General features: G+C 37.5%; 1 protein-coding gene across 1 annotated transcript in view; it reads right to left on the reverse strand.

The window, feature by feature from the left end:
• Window positions 1–17,948, reverse strand: part of INPP4B (inositol polyphosphate-4-phosphatase type II B) — an 808,823-nt gene that overhangs the window by 659,367 nt on the left and 131,508 nt on the right. The window contains exon 2 of the mRNA XM_027599073.2: window positions 4,928–4,990. The gene's annotated coding sequence lies outside the window, so the exon portion shown is untranslated. The remainder of the gene's footprint in view (window positions 1–4,927; window positions 4,991–17,948) is intronic.

The following is a 17,948-nucleotide window of genomic DNA, read 5'->3' on the forward strand; positions in this document are numbered from 1 at the left end:
GAATGAGGTGGCAAATTACAATATAACTTTTTTTTTCCTATCGGTTCTGATGTGAGATATGCAATAGGTAGTATCTTTATAAGGCAGGGTTTTGCTCGTGGGCAACAAGTGCCTTAGCTGAATAGCTCAGGTTAGAATTTTCTTCAATGACATGTGTGCAAAGTGGCAAAAACCAATGGTTGATAGAACTGGGCAATCTTCCCATGGTGAAGAGAATGTTTCAATAGTGGAAAATCATTTTCTTTATAAGTTAGTGTATTCGAATTTAGATTGTATTCTCATTGAAAAGATGTGATAAAGGGAGAGTAGGTTCTCAAGGCAATCCTAAATAATACAAAACATAGCTAAATTATAACTCTCATAGTACAAAAGACGCTTTTAGCCTTTAAATATTACTTTAGTGGAAATCATGGAGATACAAGGAGGTCATTCATTCAAAGTTTGTGTACTTCACTCAAAAGTGGGAGTAAAAATGGATGGCAGTAAAAATGGATTCACATTAAAGGAAAGAAATCCCATGTCTGTGTATGTACCTTTATATATAATACAATAAAATGATATATGTACATATGCATATATACACACATGCACACATAAGAACTACTAGGTAGCAATCTATGCAAATCAATGACAGGGCGGCAGCTACTGCATCCAGACGACTTTACCAAGTGAATACAGGTTAAGGGAGAGAAATAGTTGTAGTATTATGAGGAATTCGGAGGGCTCTTTAAAGAGATATTTTAAGGTTATGTAGGCTTGGGAATAAGGAAGAAAGATTGGGCATTCAGAGTGGAGTATTCAGCATAAAGAAACACAAGAATTAGGGTATGAGGTGGAGTAAGAGAGAAACGAAGTAAGAAATATAGGCAGGGAATTGATGGAAGAACTTGAATATTACTTGCAGGAGTCAATTTTAGACAGTGCCATGCCTTACAGTTTTGGAGAGTTTTTAAACAGGTTTTAAAAAATGGCGTATCCCACAGAATCTAATCCTCAGAAGATTAAAACATAACAAGAACTTTTCAAATGACAAAAACCATAAGTCAAAAAAGTTCTTTAAAATTATCTTAATAACTCTGTCATGTAAATCCTCTTTAAGAATTACTTTTTAATCACTTCTGTATGAAAATGCTCAGTGATCTGTTGTCTGACTTGCACTTTAAGCACTCTTTGGGAGCATACTTTGCCTGATGCTACAACTATATTTCTGTAAAGCATTACCTTTATCATACGTGGCACCTAATTCAGGCAATGTGACAATTACATCACACCTTTTATCACATGTCATAGAAGTATTTCTACTTCTCATTTAAATTCATGGTCATTAACTTATTGATCAACCTGCAAGTTTTGGTGATTTACTTTCCATTGTTACTTTAGGGTAGGTATGTAATAAATAATATAAAATATAAATAATGTAGTAAGCTCTTAAATATCAGATTTCATCCTTTTAAACCTCAACATATATAACATCTATGTTTCTTACATCCTGTGTAATAAACCACAATGAAACACATCACTAAACTATTTATTTAAAATTTATTTATTAGTGCTCTTGAACATAAGTAACATTATACACTAGCCTTATGAGACAGTTTATTTTCAATTCTTAAAACTATTTATACTAAGCTTAGATCTCAACCTAGAGTACATCAAAAAATGCCAAACCCTTAATATCGCATTACAATTACTTACAAAAAAAGTTATATGTGAGAAAAAAACTTGATATTCCTACATAATAAAAATAAATTACAGACATGAAATTTTCTTAATGAAATTCAATATATTTCCAGGACATATAAACATATGTAGAAATACGACAGAATAACAGTCTCTATCTTTGTACATAATCTTTCTAGGGGCATATCGAAGGATATTTTGACCTGACTAGTTGAAGTTGCTTCTCTCTTTGGATGACAAAATTCAGAATACTGTGACTAAAATACTCCCTTTAAAAGAGTCAAATGCAGAACTTTCAAGTATCTATTATTCCAATAGCTTGCTCTCTGAGCTCCACTGTCAGAGTTAATTCTACACAAAATGAGTGTGTTAGTTGTCATGTGCAACTGGGAAAACTGAATGGTCCCATTTGTCTAAAAATAGCACCTTCACTAGTATGTCTTAAAGTTGCATATTCATACTAGGAGGCCAACATTACCTTGACACCAAAACCAGATAAAGACTCCACTAAAAAAGAGAACTATAGGCCAATATCCCTGATGAACATGGATACAAAAATTCTCAATAAAACACAAGTAAACCAAACCCAACAGTACATTAAACATTGAAATTTAAATGTCTATATTCCATCTGAGATAATGAATACTGAGCATCAACAATTAGCATTCTTTGTCATATTAATAGGAATTATTTTTATAAGATTGGAAACACCCTTATTTCAATGAATCAAAAGTTCTAACGTATAGAGATGATGAAGTGAACACCATTTTCTCCACTCCAAATTACTCATCCACATCCCACTCACAACCTGCACACAAACACACATATGCTAGAGTATAAGCTTTTTGGGAATTTTGTCAGGCCAAAGCCCTTGGACTCTAGCAGTATACAGGACTGTTCCTTTATTTTCATGTTGAGGATAAGCAAATTATGTTACTCTGAATACACAATTCTGAAAACTCTACCATGTTAACGGAAATATCCCTCCTTCAATCCTAACTTTTTCTGTTCCTACATTCAGTTCAAAATAAGTTTATCCATCTCTTAAATACATAAAAGTCTAGTAAAACTGAATATTAGCATATACAGACCTCTGAAAACAGAAAAATATCACATGAATGCCTTCTGGATAGTCTGTGCTCCCTTGATTCTTTATTTTCATTCTAAAGGTCATAGATCCTCTTTATTGGCTTCATCTCATTCAGTGTTTTTTTTTCCTCTCTCTTTATTGTGTCATTCATCAATTTACGCTCAACAAGCACTTTTCCACCACGTATCTCCCTATGCCTATATCATATAGCTCAGCTTCACCCTGTTACACATATTGTCTAGGTAGTAAGTAGTTTTCATTATGTCTCTCTTTGGGGAGTCACAGTTAATAGTTCTATGCAAAAGGCAACCCTCAACTGCTGTCATTAACCATTTTAAGATATTTTATAGTTTGAATTAACATTTTAGTATAGATAAAACTTGAAATAGAGTGCCTACAATTCAAAATCCCCTTTAGGGGAGAAAAGCTGCTTCCTTAAGGGGTTTATACATCCTTTGAAGAATTAACTGAAAGCCAGAAATAAGTAGAAACACCCCAATTTGCAATTCAACCTAAATTTTTGTTCAACTACAAATTAAAGTTCAGAAATAAGTTTTCTGCTAATGTCCATTAAATTTAAATGCTACCTTCCCCAATGCTATGGTGAGCACTCTGAATTGTGCAAGACTGTTGAATCACAGGTCTGTACTTCTGAAACAAATAATGCAATATATGTTAAGAAAAAAAAGAAGAAGAAGAAGATAGCAGGAGGGGAAGAATGAAAGGGAGTAAATCGGAGGGGGAGACGAACCATGAGAGACTATGGACTGAAAAACAAACTGAGGGTTCTAGAGGGGAGGGGGCTGGGGGAATGGGTTAGCCTGGTGATGGGTATTAAAGAGGGCATGTATTGCATGGAGCACTGGGTGTTATATGCAAACAATGAATCATGGAACACTACATCAAAAACTAATGATGTAATGTATGGTGATTAACATAACAGTAAAAAATTTTTAAAAAAATTTAAATGCTACCTTTGCTTCAGCACTCATTTGTTTTTAGGAATTCAATGATTTGTCAAAAATAAAACCCAATTAATTCCAATTAGAATGTAGTCTAATGTACATTTCAATAATTCTATTATTTGTGTTCATATATATACAGTGACATCCTGTATGAATAGAAAGTACTGAGAGATGGGTCCAGTTCCCCATCACAATTCTAACCTTTCAGAAACGTTTCCATAAAAAACTATTTTGAGATAACAGTTTTATTCATAAAATATACACACATTATATATCTGCATCTATACCCACACTTCATTTACATGTACATGTCATTAGAATATTTGCATGAGTGTTCATATTCCTAGGTCAACATATGTAAATAAATCACATAGCAATTTGAAATTTAGCAACTAAATAGGCAATCTGTTAAGCATAATCAGACATGCTATTCAGCAACTGTATGATATAATTCAATCTTCCAAAGAAAATACATGTTTTGCACGAGGGTGCCTTTATAAAAACTTGATGATGTTTTCTAGGAATTTGTACTGAAATTTTCACATATTCAAAAAATAATAGGTAAAGCCATCTGACTAATGCTTAAATAAAAGGCAAATCTCATCACTATAACCTGGTAAGAATCTAATTGTCTTATTGTCCATCATTTGTAAATATGATACACTAATTGGAGCTATTTCCAAAGAGAATGCAATCTTCTAGTCAAGATCCTATTCACTTATTAACATAAATGAAAGAAACTGGGGGCACCTGGCTGGCTCAGTCATTGGGCATCTGCCTTCCGCTCGGGTCGTGATCCCAGGGTCCTGGGATCAAGCCCCGTGTCGGGCTCCCTGCTCTGCGGGAAGCCTGCTTCTCCCTCTCCCACTCCCCCCTGCTTGTGTTCCCTCTCTCGCTGTCTCTCTCTCTAATGAATAAATGAAATCTTTAAATAAATAAATAAATGAAAGAAACTGTCATAAAATTAACCACTATCCATAATGTTTTCATAAGCTAACATATATTTTAAAATTTACTATTCACTTCATGAATATGATGATCATCATATATCATTCCCTCTATTTTTCAGATAATGATTTGATTTTTTGATGGGTTATTCAATAGCTAAAACCAGTAATCAAAGAAAGCCAATGAGTCTAATGTGTCAGAGTTAAACAGACTAAAAAGTACATCAGTTCAAAATAAGGATTACCTTGATCTGAATTTTCATAAAAAACAGCATATCTCTTGCCAGGTAACACCATTTCTTTGGGTTCTGTGGGCAAAGAGAAAAGAGATTAATAAAAACAACCTTTCTTTTTACTCTTTAAATACTTCTTAAAGAAGATTCATTAGTAATAAAGGTCAGAGAGGAAAATCACTTAGCAAAATACTCAGCTCCATTCAGCAGCTGCCTTGGGAAATACTTGCTATAAATGCCAAGTAGTTTCCTAAAAGGTTCCTCCTCTCCTATAGCTGATACTCAGCCTTGTTTTCCTTGCTTCTCTATCTTCTCACATGGGAACAAAACTAGCACTTGAGCAAGAAAAAGCATTAGTTTCCACCATTTCAAAAGATAAGATGTGAGCCATGTTGGGACAGAACATTTACTTGGAATACAACTAACTGAAATGGAATTTGCAATTATCTAAACTTATTTTTCTCCCTCCTGCAGTGAGTATGGGTTTTGAAATATTCATGAAAGCTTGGGTGTTTTCCTATTCTGTCTTTCCACAGAAGTGATAACATGAGATATTATGGGATGACTCTGTAAATAATTGCAGATTACCCTGCTTATATGACGCAATTTCAGAGCTTTTCTATGCTGCAACAAGGAGGAAAGCACTTTATAGAAGTCAAAAGTATGAAAATATATCTTATTCCCTCTCTTAGCATATAACAATCTTGATGAGTATTCCATAAGAGATTTTATTGCATCATTATCTGAATGTTCAGATTGGAGAATAAGAAATTCAAGTCTGAGCAACAGCTTTCCAGAAAGGAATGTTACATAGCTAGGTAAGAATTTTAAGTTCATCCCTCAAGAAAGTTATTTGAACAAATGTTAACAGTTAAAAACATCACTGATTAACTGACTATAACAATCACTGTAAGAATAGTCTTATAACTGTAATCACTGCATCTTACTAGCAAGTGACCTTGGGCAAGTACATTAAACTCTGTAAGCCTTTACATTTCATCTGTAATATCAGAATAATAATCCCTCCTACTCCACAGAGCTGATAAATGATATAAAAATGTATAAGGGATATAGAACTAATGACTATTACTTAATATAATTATCAATAACATTATTATTATCATTGTTCCCCTTTCAAAAAAATCTCACTACCCTATTGAAAATCTCTGCTCCTGTGAGCCATGTGGTGGAATGATTAAAATAATATCATACTGGACATCACCGAATTTGCCTATTTGTTAATCACAGACTGTGATAACAAAAATGAAAGAAAGAAAGAAAGAAAGAAAGAAAGAAAGAAAGAAAGAAGAAAGAAAGAAAGAGAAAGAAGAAAGAAGAAAGAAAGAAAGAAAAAGAAAGAAGAAGAAAGAAAGAAAGAAAGAAAGAAAGAAAGAAAGAAAGAAGAAAGAAAGAAAGAAAGAAAGAAAGAAAGAAGAAAGAAAGAAAGAAAGAAAGAGAGAAAGAAAGAAAGAAAGAAAAAAGAAAGAAAGAAAGAAAGAAAGAAAGAAAGAAAGAAAGAAAGAAAGAAAAGAAAGAAAGAAAGAAAGAAAGAAAGAAAGAAAGAGAAAGAAAGAAAGAAAGAAAGAAAGAAAGAAAAAGAAAGTCATTTTAGGTCTTTGGACAGGTGGAGAAAAAAATTTTCAGAAGGATGAGTAAGTTGTCAACCACTCTACTGCACTGGTTTCTCTTGATTTTGCTAAAGATTTTAATTTAAAGAAATCCTCCAAGAAATTATGATACATTTCAAGATTCTCTTAAAGAAACTGCCCCTTGTGTACTCTTATCAGTACTCAATCCCATTCAGAAAACACCTCATGAGCCCCTAGTGCAAGACAAGGGTATGGACTGACTTAAAGAAAACAATAAACAAAATGTGACCCAAGAAAAACACAGTTCAGTGGAGGAAACACATCTTTAGACAATCATTTCAAGTAACTGGTGTAAATACCAAGTTTAAATCATTAAACAATATACAACGTGTTGGAGCAATAGAAGGTATTGAAAGAATATTCTGCAGTCAGGAAAGGGAGATTTAAAAAATAATCTTTAAAAAGTTAGTCAGAATAGCTGAACTGATACGCACTGGCTGACTATCAGTCCTGTTTTGTCTAAGAAAATTTCACAAAAGAGAGGAACTTTGAAAGACTAAGTCTGGAAGGCAGGTGAGAAAGAATATGTCTTTCCAGGGAGCTGAGACAGTGCATACAAAGAACTGGAAGCATAAAAAAACATGGAGACCAGATTAGCATGAGGCTGACTTGCAGAGCCCATTATACTTCTCCCCAATCTCTCATTAAAAAATGCTCAGAGGCTGTCAAAGAAGAGAAATACTAGTAACGGCATCAGGAGAAAAGGGACAAAATATAAAAAAATATTTCCATTGTTTGTGCATAACACCCAGTGTTCCACTCCGGGTGTTATGCACAAACAATGAATCATGGAACACTACATCTAAAACTAATGATGTAATGTATGGTGATTAACATAACAATAAAAAATTTTTTAAAAATTAAATCCACATAGAAACAAAAGTATACTAGAGTTTGCCTTCAAAATTCCTTTCTTTTAAAAGTAATTTTTCAAAGAATAAAAAAAAAAGGTATTCCAGTAGCTGCATCCCTGATAGGGACAGATTAAGTAACACTGTTTTAGAATCAAACCTCTTATTGTATATTTTGAAAGATACAGCATATATGACTAGAAATAAAGAAACTGGGAAGGGACTTTGATTCACACCAATAGTCCCCAACTCCAAGATGCTGGAATCAAGCAGACCAAAGTCTGCATAACATCTCTTGTGGGTTGAATGGTGCCCCCCAAGAAATATATTAAAGTCCCACCCTTGCACCTGTGAATGTGACCTTATTTGGAAATGGAGTCTTTTCAGATATAATTAAAATGTGAGTTAAGATGATATGATATAGAAAGGGGGGACCCTTAATCCAATATGACTGGTGTCCTTATAAGATGAGGCACAAAGACACATGCAGAGAGGAGAATGCCACATAAAGACAAGGCACACAGAGGGAGATCATGTGATGAGGGAAGAAGAGACTGGAGTCAACAAGCCAAAGAATACCAAAGATTGCTGACAACAGAAGCTAAGAGAAAGTCATGGAACTGATTCTCCCCTAGAGCTTACAGAGAGAACATGGCCCTGTTGACCCCCTTATTCTGGATTTAGAGCCTCTAGAATTGTGAGAGAATAAATTTATCTTATTCTAAGCTACCCCGTTTGTGGTAATTTGTTATGGCAGTCCTAGTAAACTAATGTAGCATTTTTTGAGGCAACAAGAAATAGGCCCCTACCCTGATCACTTGGAGTTTAAAAAATCTTACAGTTATACTGTCAGCAAAAAATATATTCTCAATTTAGAATCTAGAATAGCCAGTTACATATAAAAAGCTGATTTAAAGTTTAAATTGTCTTCCCTCCATAGCTAGGATCCGCTGCAAGCGGAAACCAATAGCCAATGAAGAGGAATATGTTGGTCCTATATTTTTACCCCAGGTCCCTCTTCTCCAGCCAGTTAATCTTGCTCCCAATGCCTCTGGAATATGGGAGTGGAGTGAAAAAATGTAAGGTGAGGAAAGAAGAGGTAAATGGAGAAGGAAAATTTACTTTCTGTTCACTGAGCTGAGAGCTATTATGTATTTAGAGCTGATTCTCAACCAGTGGATGCTTTTCCAGGTTTTTCAGGGATTATTTCCCCTTCTCCAATCACTGAGGACCTTTCATTTATACTACCTCAACATGAGTCATACTGTCTCACTTTATCACTTACTACATCCACAGCTCCAACTAACATGTTCAGCTATCTGCTGAAGCCAGTTCAGCCCCTGGGCAGCTCTCTGGGACAGCTTCATGATTGCTCCCTCACATTCATGGCAGGGACCTCTCCAACAAACCCTGGGGAAATGGGCTACTCTCAATTGAGCACCTCTACTTACTCTACCATAAATGCTCACTAGCTCATCTTGGCTTTAGATTCATCAGAAATCAGTCCACTGTCTCCACAACCACCCCCAAAACTTCAAGGGACACATATTATACTCTCACTGAGTTTTGTTGAAGCACCTCTTTTTATCACTGGGAGGGAAAAAAAAGGTAACACCCCACAACCTACCTCCTTGTGGACATTCCCAATGGACCCTCAGTTCACTCCAAAGAAATAAGCCTTTAATCTCTAGACCTCCCACCCTTTTTGGATTAGGAATGTAGGAGTTATCTAACCATTTCTCATGCTCATACTAGGGAATTTCTACAAGGTGACCTGTGTTCATAAATCGCTTTGGTATCTGATAGCTATTGTCTTAAAGGGTCAATATTTTCCCATTTACATAGGAGTTTTCACAATCTGAATTTTAAGAGACTCATGGGGGAAGCAGCTAAAAATTGTATAACATGCCTACTGGATATATAATCTTTTTTAAGTTTTTTGAGCATTCCATGCATTTTATATATAAATTCAATAAAATATAATCAATATTATCTCTCCTAATATTCAATATAATCTCTCATCTTCAGTCAGGCAGAGTGCTTAATAGCTCCCATGTTGCTCTCACCAATTCCACTTTCCATGTCTGTTCCTTCTGGTTGTGGCTAAATTCTTACTTTTTAGCACCTTCTAAATTTACCACCCTGTCAATGTTTTAATGCCAACTTCTCCACAAAGTGATCCCCAGGTATTTTGGAGTTTGTTGATTTTATCACTCTCTGACCTTGTGTAGCAATTATAGCCAAAGCATATAATTTATATTGCTTTCTTGGGTTGTCTTGTGCTATCATGTCTCCCCAACTATATTTTAAGTTCCTCAAGAATATTTGTATCTTGTGCCTCTCACCTATCCCCTTTAGTACTTAATTCAATGCTTGGCACATAGGAGGTGGTTCCTAATAAATACATACTCACTTCCATGTACTAAATATCTATTAACAAAGATAAGGCAGAGCTAACTTTTGTGGCATAAATGTCTTATCATGTCCCATATAGAAATTACAGTCCTTGCCACTGCCACATAAAATTTAAAGAACATTTGAACAAACTAATATGTCAGATAGAACAGAAGCAGAAGACAAAGGAACATGAGAAGTGATATGCCATCAGAAAACAAAGAAGTCATTAGGGAAATATAATCCATATGCAATGCTTTTGCATTTCTCTATGTTTGACCTCACCTTTCTGCCAGGGGTAGCACTTGTCTCAGAGGGATTAGGATTGTTACAAGGTAAATAAAATAAGAAAGGAGGAGACTACAGCTTCACCAGCAAGAATTCTAGATCCATAGCAAGGTGGCGGTCATGAAAATCAGGCTTTCCTTTTAATTTTTAAAAACACGATCTTACTTGCCATTAACATTAGAAGTCAGAACTAGAGAACTAGATCATGGAGTTATACGATGCCATTAATGAAGAAAACATAGGGTATGATATAAAGGAGATGGAAAACTACCTTAGGCTCAAGGGTTGTATGGAGAAGAAGACAGAAGAGGAAGAAGTCAAATATCAAGTCCTCATTTCCCTCCTCTAAGTTAAATCCCCACATGAATTTGGTAATAAGAGCAGTAGGACTAGTAGAGTGCTTTACAGGGCATAGACTGGAGAGAACTCAAGACTGAGAAAACTAGCATTCAGCATTTAACACTACACGGGAACAGCTAAGTGGCTTTAGAAGAGGGAGAGAAATATCTAAAACCATGAATCTGAGACAGAATCCCATTACGCCCACAGCCAATGTGTGGTGCCTCAGAGACACAGAACTTCCTAATACCCTAATCAGGGAACATGGGAGTGCTGAGTAGATGTGGTCCCATCTACTAGCCCCCGCACAAAAAATGTAATCACTGCCTCATAGTCATAATGCCATAAGAGAAAGAATAGAAGAAAAAGAAGAATTCTGAAAGCACAAACATTTACCCAAAAGTTGTCTGAGTCATCTACCCCTGATAAAAAGGGAACTTAAATGTATCTAGTCCAATGTCATTCTTTTATAGATGAGGAAACAAAAGACCACAGTGGCAGACTCATTTACTCGAGTATTATGCAAATGGGGACAGAGAAGAGGCAATAATTCCAAATTTTCTAATACCTGCTGAAATGCCTACACACTATCCTACACTTTTATCCAGCTTCTTTTTATTATAAATATCAGTTAATGCTATTATTCAGTTAATATTTAAAAATAAAAATTCAGGGGCGGAGCAAGATGGTGGAGGAGTAGGAGACCTGGATTTCGTCTGGTCTCAGGAATTCAGCTGAATAGGGATTAAACCATTCTGAACACCTATGAACTCAACAGGAGATTGAAGAGGAGAGTAGCAACAACTCTCTGAACAGAGAAGCGACCACTTACTGGAAGGTAGGACTTGCGGAGAAGTGAATCCGAGGTGATATTCGGGAGGATAGACAGCGGGGGAGGGGGCCTCCGTCCGCCGCTTCTGGCAAGTGATAGAGCCGCGGAGCACAAAATCGGAACTTTTAGAACTCGGCTCCGCTGAGGGACGTCGCTCCAGTGGCTAAGCGGGGGATGGAATCCTCCTGGGACAGTGTGGTCTCAAGACCCTCGGGGTCACAGAAAGACCGGGGGTGCCTGAGTGTGGCAGAGCTCCCAGGTATCAGAGCGGGGAAGCCGGCTGCAGAGACGGAGCCGAGGTGCAGGCTCTCAGCTCGGGGTTGCCATAAACTGTGATCCGCGGCCCAGTGGGGCCACTGCTCCTCCAGCAGGGACCCAACAAGTGGCAGACCCGGGGAGACTCCCCTTTCTCCCCCGGGAGGAGCGGCGTGGGAGTGCACCGCAGGGATCTGCTGGGTTTGGAGACTCCACACGGGGTCGGGTGCCAGAGATAGAAACGCTCGGTCACAGGCCGGGTGAGCACGGAGTGCAGCCGGAGACCAGGGAGACGAGAGAGACTGCTTTTCTCTGGGGGCGCACTGAGGAGCGGGGCCCCGAGTTCTCAGTTCCTCCGGGTAGAGATTGGGAGGCCACCATTTTCGCCCTGGTCCTCCAAAGCTGTGCCGGGAGCTTGCAAGGAACAAAAGCTCCTGAGAGCAAACCCGAGCAGCTTGCTTAGCCCAGACCAACAAGGGTGGGGCAATTCAGCCTCCGGCAAAGACATTTGGAAACCACGGCAACAGGCTCCTCCCCCAGAAGATCAGCAGGAACAGCCAGCAAGCCAAGACCAAGTTTACCGATCAAGGAGAACGGGAGAACTCCAGCAGTAGGGGAATACTGCACATAGAATTCATGGCTTTTTTTTACCATGATTCATTAGTTCATCAAAGTTAATTTTTTAACAGTTTTTTTAAATTTTTCTTTTTCCCTTTTTCAACCAACATCTTATCAATCCCTTTTTAAAATTTTTTTTTATTTTTCATTTTTAGAGTCATATTTTATCCTTCATAGTAGTTACCCTTATTTTTGGCATATATATATATAAGTTGTTCTCTCTTTAAAATTTTGAGATACAGTTTCTTCTAACAGATCAAAATATACCCTAAATCACTAGTGTATGGCTTTGTTGTAGTCTCCTTCCTGATCACATTCTCTCCCTTTTTTCTTTTTTTTTAAATCTTTCTTTTTTCAAACAACTTATCAATTCCTTTTATACAATCTTTTATAATTTTCATCTTTACAGTCATCTTCCATCCCTTCATTGTATCAACCCTTATTTTGTACATATATGTCTTTCTTCCTTTAAAATTTTAGGAGGCACTTTTTTCTAACAGACCAAAATACACCCAAAACCTAGTGTGTGGCACTGATCTATGCACTAGCCTGACCATATTTGATCATATTCTGCTTTTTTGTATTGTTCTGTTTTGTTTTTATCTCTTTTTTTTCTTTCTTTTTCTTTCCTTCCCTTTTTTCCCCTGCTTTCAGGTCTTTTCTGATTTGTATACAGTATATTTGCTGGGGACGTTGTTAACCTGTTAGCATTTTGTTCTCTCATTCATCTATTCTCCTCTGGACAAAATGACAAGACGAAAAAATCACCTCAGCAAAAGAACAAGACGTAGTACCGTCAGCCAGGGACCTACTCAATACGGACATTAGTACAATGTCGGACCTAGAGTTCAGAATCATCACTTTAAAGATAATAGCTGAGCTTGAAAAAAGCGTGGAAGTTATTAGAGAAACCCTTTCTGGAGAAGAAAAGAACTAAAATCTAACCAAGTCGAAATCAAAAAGGCTATTGATGAGGTGCAATCAAAAATGGGGGCACTAACTGCTAGGATAAATGAGGCAGAAAGAAAATCAGCAATATAGAAGACCAAATGATGGAAAATAAAGAGGCTGAGAAAAAGAGAGATGAACAACTACAGATCACGAGGGCAGAATTCGAGAGATAAGTGATATGATAAGACGAAACAACATTAGAATAATTGGGATCCCAGAAGAAGAAGAAAGAGAGAGAGGGGCAGAAGGTATATTGGAGCAAATAATAGCAGAGAACTTCGTAATGTGAGGAAGAAAACAGGAATCAAAATCCAGGAGGCACAGAGAACCCCTCTCAAAATCAATAATAATAGGTCAACACCCCAACACATAATAGTAAAACTTATGAGCCTCAGATACAAAGAGAAAATCCTGAAAGCAGCTCAGGAGAAGAGATATGTAACCTACAAAGGAAGAAATATTAGATTGGCAACAGACCTATCCACAGAGACCTGGCAGGCCAGAAAGGACTGGCAAGATATCTTCAGAGCACTAAACGAGAAAAATATGCAGCCAAGAATACTATATCCAGCTAGGCCCTCATTGAAAATAGAAGGAGAGATAAAAAGCTTCCAGAACAAACACAAACTAAAGGAATTTGCAAACATGAAACCACCCCTCCAAGAAATATTGAGAGGGGTCCTCTAAGCAAAAAGAGAGCCTAAAAGCAGCATAGATCAGAAAGGAACACAGACAATATACAGTACCAGTCACCTTACAGGAAATAAAATGGCACTAAATTCATACCTTTCAGTAGTTACCCTGAATGTAAATGGGCTAAATGCCCCATTCAAAAGACACAGGCTATCAGATTGGATTAAAAAACAAGACCCATCCATATGCTGTCTGCAAGAGACTCATTTTAGACCCAAAGACACCCCCAGATTGAAAGTGAGGGGGTGGAAAAACATTTACCATGCTAATGGACACCAAAAGAAAGCTGGGGTGGCAATCCTTCTATCAGACAAATTAGATTTAAAACAAAGACTGTAATAAGAGATGAGAAGGACACTATATCCTACTTAAAGGGTCTATCCAACAAGAAGATCTAACAATTGTAAATATCTATGCCCCTAACATGGGAGCAGCCAATTATAGAAGGCAATTAATAACAAAAGCGAAGAAACACATTGACAACAATACAATAATAGTGGGGGACTTTAACACCCCCCTGACTGAAATGGACAGATCATCTAAGCAAAAGATCAACAAGGAAATAAAGACTTTAAATGACACACTGGACCAAATGGACTTCACAGACATATTCAGAACATTCCATCCCAAAGCAACGGAATACACATTCTTCTCTAGTGCCCATGGAACATTCTCCAGAATTGATCACATCCTAGGTCACAAATCAGGTCTCAATCAGTACCAAAAGATTGGGATTATTCCTTGCATATTTTCAGACGACAGTGCTTTGAACTAGAACTCAGTCACAAGAGGAAAGTCGGAAAGAACTCAAATACATGGAGGCTAAAGAGCATCCTACTAAAGAATGAATGGGTCAACCAGGAAATTAAAGAAGAATTAAAAAATTCATGGAAACCAATGAAAATGAAAACACAACTGTTCAAAATCTTTGGGATACAGCAAAGGCAGTCCTGAGAGGAAAGTCTATAGCAATACAAACCTTTGTCAAGAAACAAGAAAGGTCTCAAATACACAACCTAACCCTACACCTAAAGGAGCTGGAGAAAGAACAGCAAATAAAACCTAAACCTAGCAGGAGAAGAGAAATAATAAAGATCAGATCAGAAATCAATGAATTAGAAACCAAAAGAACAGTAGAACAGATCAACGAAACTAGGAGCTGGTTCTTTGAAAGAATGAACAAGATTGATAAACCCCTGGCCAGACTGATCAAAAAGAAAAGAGAAATGACCCAAATCAACAAAATCATGAATGAAAGAGGAGCGATCACAACCGACACCAAAGAAATACAAACAATTCTAAGAACATATTATGAGCAACTCTATGCCAGCAAATTAGATAACCTGGAAGAAATGGGTGCATTCCTAGAGATGTATCAACTATCAAAATTGAACCAGGAAGAAATAGAAAACCTGAACAGACCTATAGCCACTAAGGAAATTGAAGCAGTCATTAAAAATCTCCCAACAAACAAAAGCCCAGGGCCAGATGGCTTCCCAGGGGAATTCTATCTGACATTTCAAGAAGAATTAATACCTATTCTCCTGAAACTGTTCCAAAAAATAGAAATGGAAGGAAAACTTCCAAACTTATTTTATGAGGCCAGCATTACCTTGATCCCAAAACCAGACAAAGACCCCATCAAAAGGAGAATTACAGACCAATATCCTTGATGAACATGGATGCAAAAATTCTCACCAAAATCCTAGCCAATAGGATCCAACAGTACATTAAAAGGATTAGTCACCACGACCAAGTGGGATTTATCCCTGGGCTGCAAGGCTGGTTCGACATCCGCAAATCAATCAACGTGATACAATACATTAACAAAAGAAAGAACAAGAACCATAGGATCCTCTCAATAGATGCAGAAAAAGCCTTTGACAAAGTACAGCATCCTTTCTTGATCAAAACTCTTCAGAGTATAGGGATACAGGGTACATATCTCAATTCATAAAAGCCAATCTATGAAAAACCTACAGCAAATAGCAATCTCAATGGGGACAAGCTGAGAGCTCTTCCCCTAAGGTCAGGAACGCGGCAGGAATGTCCACTATCACCACTGCTATTCAACATAGTATTAGAAGTCCTAGCCACAGCAATCAGACAACAAAAAGAAATCAAAGGCATCCAAATCGGCGAGGAGGAAGTCAAACTCTCACTCTTTGCAGATGATATGATACTGTATGTAGAAAACCCAAAAGACTCCACCCCAAAACTGCTAGAACTCATACAGGAATTCAGTAAAGTAGCAGGATATAAAATCAATGCACAGAAATCAGTGGCATTCCTACACACCAACAACAAGACAGAAGAGAGACAAATCAAGGAGTCGATCCCATTTACAATTGCTCCCAAAACCATAAGATATCTAGGAATAAATTTAACCAAAGAGGCAAAGGATCTGTACTCAGAAAACTATAAAATACTCATGAAAGAAATTGAAGAAGACACAAAGAAATGGAAAAATGTTCCATGCTCACGGATTGGGAGAACCAACATTGTGAAGATGTCAATGCTACCTAGAGCAATCTACACATCCAATGCAATCCCCATCAAAATACCATCCCACTTTTTTCAAAGAAATGGAACAAATACCCTAAAATTTGTATGGAACCAGAAGAGACCCCGAATAGCCAGAGGAATATTGAAAAAGAAAAGCAAAGTTGGCGGCATCACAATTCCGGACTTCCAGCTCTATTACAAAGCTGTCATCATCAAGACAGTATGGCACTGGCACAAAAACAGACACAGAGATCAATGGAACAGAATCAAGAGCCCAAAAATGGACCCTCAACTCTATGGTCAACTTATCTTTGACAAAGCAGGAAAGACTGTCCAATGGAAAAAAGACAGTCTCTTCAACAAATGGTGTTGGGAAATTGGACAGCCACATGCAGAAGAATGAAACTGGACCATTTCCTTACACCACACACAAAAATAGACTCCAAATGGTTGAAAGACCTAAACGTGAGAGACAGGAGTCCATCAAAATCCTAAAGGAGAACACAGGTAGCAAACCTCTTCGACCTCAGCCGCAGCAACTTCTTCCTAGAACATCCCCAAAGGCAAGAGAAGCAAGGGCACAGATGAACTATTGGGATTTCATCAAGATAAAAACCTTTTGTACAGCAAAAGAAACAGTCCACAAAACCAAAAGACAACAGACAGAAGGGGAGAAAATATTTGCAAATGACATATCAGATAAAGGGATATATCCAAAATCTATAAAGAACTTATCAAAACTCAACACCCAAAGAACAAATAATCCAATCAAGAAATGGGCAGAAGGACATGAACAGACATTTTCCAAAGAAGACATCCCAAATGGCCAACAGACACATGAAAAAGTGCTCAACATCGCTCGGCATCAGGGAAATCCAAATCAAAACCTCAATGAGATACCACCTCACACCCGTCAGAATGGCTAAAATTAACACGTCAGGAAATGACAGATGTTGGTGGGGATGTGGAAAAAGGGGAACCCTCCTACACTGTTGGTGGGAATGCAAGCTGGTGCAACCCCTCTGGAAAACAGTATGGAGGTTCCTCAAACAGTTGAAAATAGAGCTACCATACGATCCAGCAATTGCACTACTGGGTATTTACCACAAAGATACAAAGGTAGGGATCCGAAGGGGTACGTGCAGCCCAATATTTATAGCAGCAAGGTCCACAATAGCCAAACTGTGGAAAGAGCCAAGATGTCCAACAACAGATGAATGGATAAAGAAGAAGTGGTATATATACACAATGGAATATTATGCAGCCATCAAAAGGCATGAGATCTTGTCTTTTGCAACAACGTGGATGGAACTGGAGGGTGTTATGCTGAGTGAAATAAGTCAATCAGAGAAAGACATGTATCATATGACCTCACTGATATGAGGAATTCTTAATCTCAGGAAACAAACTGAGGGTTGCTGGAGTGGTGGGGGGTGGGAGGGTTGGGGTGCCTGGGTGATAGACATTGGGGAGGGTATGTGCTATGGTGAGCGCTCTGAATTGTGCAAGACTTTTGAATCACAGATCTGTACTTTTGAAACAAATAATGCAACATATGTTAAAAAAAAAGAAAAAGAAGAAGATAGCAGGAAGGGAAGAATGAAGTGGAGTAAGTCAGAGGGGGAGACGAACCATGAGAGACCTTGGACTCTGAAAAA

The sequence above is a fragment of the Zalophus californianus genome, chromosome 2 (assembly GCF_009762305.2).
Source record: "Zalophus californianus isolate mZalCal1 chromosome 2, mZalCal1.pri.v2, whole genome shotgun sequence".
Lineage (NCBI taxonomy): Eukaryota > Metazoa > Chordata > Mammalia > Carnivora > Otariidae > Zalophus > Zalophus californianus.